This window comes from Trichechus manatus, unplaced genomic scaffold (assembly GCF_000243295.1).
Source record: "Trichechus manatus latirostris isolate Lorelei unplaced genomic scaffold, TriManLat1.0 scaffold00129, whole genome shotgun sequence".
Taxonomy (NCBI): domain Eukaryota; kingdom Metazoa; phylum Chordata; class Mammalia; order Sirenia; family Trichechidae; genus Trichechus; species Trichechus manatus.
Genome location: NW_004444065.1, coordinates 1,340,142 through 1,346,217, shown reverse-complemented (window position 1 = coordinate 1,346,217; position 6,076 = coordinate 1,340,142).

The following is a 6,076-nucleotide window of genomic DNA, read 5'->3' as shown; positions in this document are numbered from 1 at the left end:
GCTGGCCGTGTGCCATCCCTGCTCCTTCTTGATGAGCTATATCACACCACTCAGCTGGGGAGTTGCTTCTACGGTCCATGCTGCCATGCTAGTGGGCTCCCCCAGGACATTTTTTTTTTTTTCTTCTCAGTTTCTTGTCTCTCTCTACCTTCCTTCCTTTCCTTTCTCCCGACCACCTGGTTGCATGTGCCTTTTTTTTTTTTTTTTTTTTGGTTTCTTATCTTTCTCTCCCTTCTTTCCTTTCCTTTCTCCCACCCATGTAACTGTGTGTGCTATCTCCGTCCCTTCTTGATGGGCTGTGCCACATCACTCAGCTAGAAAACCACCAGCACACGGCTTTCCTGGGTCAGAGCGGCTCCACTGGCAGACTCCCTCAGCACCATTTTTTTTTTTTTTTTTGGCCTCCGTTTCTCTCTCTTCTTTCTCTTCTTTCCTACACCCACTTAGCTCCACACATCACACCCTCCCACTTCCCTCCTACCTATCTGCACCATGTGCTGAGAGCAGCACCCTGAGCTGCACAGGCACAGACCACCAGACCCAACCCTGCACTCCCCCACGGCCCCACCCTGTCAGCTCCAGCACATACTGCAAATGACCCATACCCACCACTCCCCCCACTCCTCCTCCATTGCACATGACCTGATGCACCATACCTGAACGACTGGCCCTGCCAACCTGGACAAGGTGGTGAGAAGTATTGTACCCACAGATGAGCAAACAACAAAGAATGCCCAGCCTGCCTACCTAGACATAAGAAAATAAAACAAAAAAGCATGACAAAACAAACAAATCTGCAATCAATAAATGAAGAAAATAACTCCTGAATGTCCCTAAGAGAGAAGACAATACCAAAACATATTTTAAAAAAAGACAGGATGGCTCCAGAAAGCATCCAAAATAAAATAACAGATTACCTTCCAGTAGAAGAAAAGGCACTGGAACTGCATGATAGGGAATTCAAAACTCTAATATTCAGGGCTCTCCACTAGATGAAGGAAAATGCAGACAAAAATAAGGAAAAAATAGACAAAATCTTGGAAAAGACAGACAAAACAATGGAAGAATTCAGGACAATAATACAAGAACAAAATGTCAAAATAAATAATTAGAAACCATGCGAAAAAAAGCTCTGACCCAGATGGCTTCACTGGAGAATTCTACCAAACATGCAGAGAAGAGTTTAAACCAGTAACACTGAAACTATTTCAGAACATAGAAAAGGAAGGGATACTGCCAAATTCATTCTATGAAACCAGCATAACCCTGATACCAAAACCAGGCAAAGACACCACAAAAAAAGAAAATTACAGACCAATGGCTTTCATGAATATAGATGTAAAAATCCTCAACAAAATTCTAGCCAATACAATTCAGCATCATATCAAAAAAATAATACACCACAACCAAGTGGGATTCATACCAGATATGCAAGGAGGATGGTTCAACATTAGAAAACCAATCAATGTAATCCACCACTTAAATAAAACAAAAGAATCACATGATCATCTCAATTGACACAGAAAAGCATTCAACAAAGTCCAACACCCATTCCTGGTAAAAACTCTCAATAAAATAAGTGTAGAAGGGAAATTCCCCAACATAATAAAGGGCATCTATACAAAACCAACAGCCTACATCATTCTTAATGGAGAGAGGCTGAAAACCCTTCCCTTGAGAACAAGACCAAGACAAGGATGCCCTTTATCATCACTCCTATTTAACATTCTGCTGGAAGTCCTAGCCAGAGCTAAACCAATAAGGCAAGATAAAGAAATAAATGGCATCCAGATTGGCAAGGAAGAAGTAAAACTATCTGTATCTGCAGTTGATATGATACTATACATAGAAAACCCAAAAGATTCCATGAGAAAACTACTGGAACTAATCGAAAGATTCAGTAAAGTAGTAGGATTCAAGATAAACATACAAAAGTCACTTGGATTCCTATACACCAAGAAAGGGAACTATGAAAGGAAATCAGGAAACCAAAACCATTTATAATAGCCCTTAAAAAAATAAAATACTTAGGAATAAATTTAAACAGGGATGTAAAAGACCTACACAAAGAAAACTGCAAAACACTACTGCAAGAAACCAAAAGAGACCTACATAAACAGAAAAACATAACATGCTCATGGATAGGTAGACACAACATTGTGAAAATGGCAATTCTACCCAAAGAAATGTACAAATACAAAGCAATCCCGATCCACATACCAAACCTAAACTCTTCTTTAAAGAGATAGAAAAACTGATCATTAACTTTATATGGAAAGGAAAGAGGCCCCAGATAAGTAAAGCACTATTGAAGAAGCAGAATAAAGCAGGGTGATTCATACTACCTGACCTCAGAACCTACTATACAGATATGGTAGTTAAAACAGCCTGCTATTGGTACTACAACAGACACATTGACCAATGGAACAGAATTGAGAACCCAGTTGTAAATGCATCCACCTACAGTCACCTGATCTTCAACAAGGGCCCAAAGTCCATCAAATGGGAAAAAGACAGTCTTTTTAACAAATGGTGCTGGCAAAACTGGATGTCCATCTGCAAAAAAGTGAAACAGGACCCATACCTCACATTATACACAAAAACTAATTCAAAATGGATCAAAGACCTAAATATAAAACCAAAAACAATAAAGATCATAGAAGAAAAAATAGACTCAATGCTAGAGGCCCTAATACATGGCATAATCAGAATATAAACCATGACTAACAATACACAAACACCAGAAAATAAGCTAGATAACTGGGATCTTTTAAAAATTAGACACTTACGCTCATCAAAAGACTTCACCAAAAGAGTAAAAAGAGAACCTACAGACTCAGAAAAAATTTTTAGCTGTGACAAATCCGACAAAGCTCTAATCTCTAAAATCTACAGGAAGATCCAACACCCTTACAACAAAAAGACAAATAAACCAATTTAAAAAATGGGCAGAGGATATGAACAGACACTTCACCAAAGAAGACATTCAGGCGGCTAACAGACACATGAGGAAATGCTCACGATCACCAGCCGTTAGAGAAATGCAAATCAAAACCACAACGAAATATCATCTCACCCCAACATTACTGGCACAAATCAGAAAAACAGAAAATAACAAATGTTGGAGCTGCTGCAGGCAGATTGGAACTCTTGTGCATTGCTGGTGGGAATGCAAAATGGTACAACAATTTTGGAAAATGATATGGTGTTTTCTTAAAAGGCTAGAAATAGAAATACCGTATGATGAGCAATCCTATTCCTAGAAATATATCTTAGAGATATGAGAGCCGTCACACAAATAGATGCACATCCATGTTCATTGCAGCATTATTCACAATAGCAAAAAGATGGAAACAACCTAAGTGCCCATCAACAGATGAATGGATAAACAAACTATGGTATATACACAATGGAATACTACACAATGATAAAGAACAATGATGAATCTGTGAAACATCTCACAACATGGATGAATCTGGAGGGCATTATGCTGAGTGAAATAAGTCAATCACAAAAGGACAAATATTGTATGAGACCACTACTGTAAAAATTCATGAAAAGGTTTACACCAAAAAGAATCAATATTTGATGGTTACAAAGGAGGGGAGGGTTGGGGAGGGAAAAACACTAAATAGACAATAAATGAGTGGTAACTTTGGTGAAGGGTAAGGTAGTACACAATACTAGGGAAGCCAGCACAACTTGACTAAGGCAAGGTCATGGAAGTTTCATAGACACATCCAAACTCCCTGAGGGACTAAATTACTGGGTTAGGGTTAGGGTTAGGGTTAGGGTTAGGGTTAGGGTTAGGGTTAGGCTGGAGACCATGGTCTTGGGGAACAATCTAGCTCAACTGGCATAACATAATTTATGAAGAAATACTACTTTGGTGAGTAGTGTCTGGGGTCTTAAAATCTCATGAGCAGCCATCTAAGATACTCCACTGGCCTCACCCCTTCTGGAGAAAGAGACAATGAAGAAAACCAAAGACACAATGGAAAGATTAGTCCAAAGGACTAACGGACCGCAAGTACCACAGCCTCCACCAGACTGAGTCCAGTACAACTAGACAGCGCCTGGCTACAACCACTGACTGCTCTGACAAGGATTACAATAGAGGGTCCTGCACAGAGCTGGAAAAAAATGTAGAACAAAATTCTACCTCACAGAAAAAAAGACCAGATTTACTGGTCTGACAGAGACTGGAGCAACCCTGAAGAGTATGGCCCCTGGATGCCCTTTTAATTCAGTACTGAAGTCACTCCTGAGGTTCACCTTTCAGCCAAAGATTATACAGGCCCATAAAACAAAATGAGACTAAATGGGCACATCAGGCCAGGGGCAAGGACAAGAAGACAGGAGGGGACAGGAAAACTGGTAATGGGGAACCCAAAGTCGAGAAGGGGAGAGTGTCGACATGTAGTGGGGTTGACAACCAATGTTACAAAACAATATGTGTATTAATTTTTTAATGAGAAATTGATTTGTTCTGTAAACCTTCATCTAAACTATAATTCAACAATTAAATATATCAGAAACAGTGAAAAAAATTAATGTTACTGATTATCTCTTATGATATGACCTCATGTATATATTGTCCTCCAAGTTCTTGCTTGAAGGACATTTCGTCATGATAATTGGAGGTGTTTCAGTATTAGGGTCCAAGCCCTAGCAATTTTGACAACTTAAATCTTGGCCTGTAATAAAACTACAATTCAGTGTAACTTAACTCAAAAATCAGTACTTTTAATTAAGGTGCAGGGCAGAATATGGCTTTTGTCAGAAAGAGAAAATTCAAAGCAAAGATGGCTTACCAGAAATTAAAAATAACAAATAGATTATATTTGTTCAACAATGAAGCCTAAAACAAAATGAACAATAAATATCTTATTCAGGATTTATTTTAAAAAAAGAAAACAAAGAGATACCTACCTTTGAAACACAAGTAGAAAAGAAGCTCTAGAAGATTTGCTGTATTTTTAACTTGATTTCTGATAGTCAGAGCTTAACTTTAAGTCAGGATTCTTACATACTCACATCATTGAATCACTAAAGTCTGGTTAGTTCACTGAAGTGTACTTAGTTCTAAGCTTCTTTTCCAAATCTTTTGCTAATTTAGAAGTTGAAGAAAAAAATATATCTCCTGGGTGAAATCTTTCTTCTAGCCCTAAAGGAGTTAGATGATATGATAATACCCATTTTTAATGTAATTCAATAAAAATCACTTAGAACCATCCCCTATTTTTCCTGATCTTCTCCATGTCCTTTTTGGCTTAAAAGCTTTCAGAATTAATATAATACTAGGATAATATGTTGACTTTTTCTCTAATTTTATATTTGACATTGACTGGGTATTTTTGGCCATGCCAATTAAATTTTTGGCCTTAATGCATTATCCATCAGTTTGCTTTCATATTAAATGGGTTAATACCTGTTCTGCTTTCTTAATGGGATGTTGTCATAAAAAGAAAATCATATTTTACAATTTCTATGAAACAATAGATATTTCTTTCAATTGACTTCAACAAACACAGAGATTGCAAACCACAATTCAAGGCACTGAGACACGGAGAAGGAATGTAGGGTTGAACAAAGACATAGTTCCTGGAGATTGCCAAGCATAATTCTTAGGATTTAAAAAAATAGGAATTTGACTGAAGAAGTGCAAGACTTGTATACTGAAAACTACGAAACACTGTTTAAAAAAGTAAAGAAGATCCACATAAATGAAAGAAGATCCAATGTTCATGGATCAGAAGACTTAATATTGTTACAATGGCAATACTTCCCAAACTGAGCTACAGGGTCAATCTGTAGAAAGAAATATCAGCACCCATCAAAATTCTATCTTCCTTTTCACAGAAATTAACAGGCCAATCCCAAAATTTTTATAGAAATACAAGGAATTTAAAATAACCAAAACAATCTATAAAAAGGACAAAGTTGGAGGGCTCATATTTCCCAATTCCAAAACTTATCACAGTAAAGCTATGGTAATCAAGATAGTAGATACTGGCATAAGAATAGTGATATGAATTGAATTGTGTCTCCCAAAAATATGGGTTGTAAATCCTAA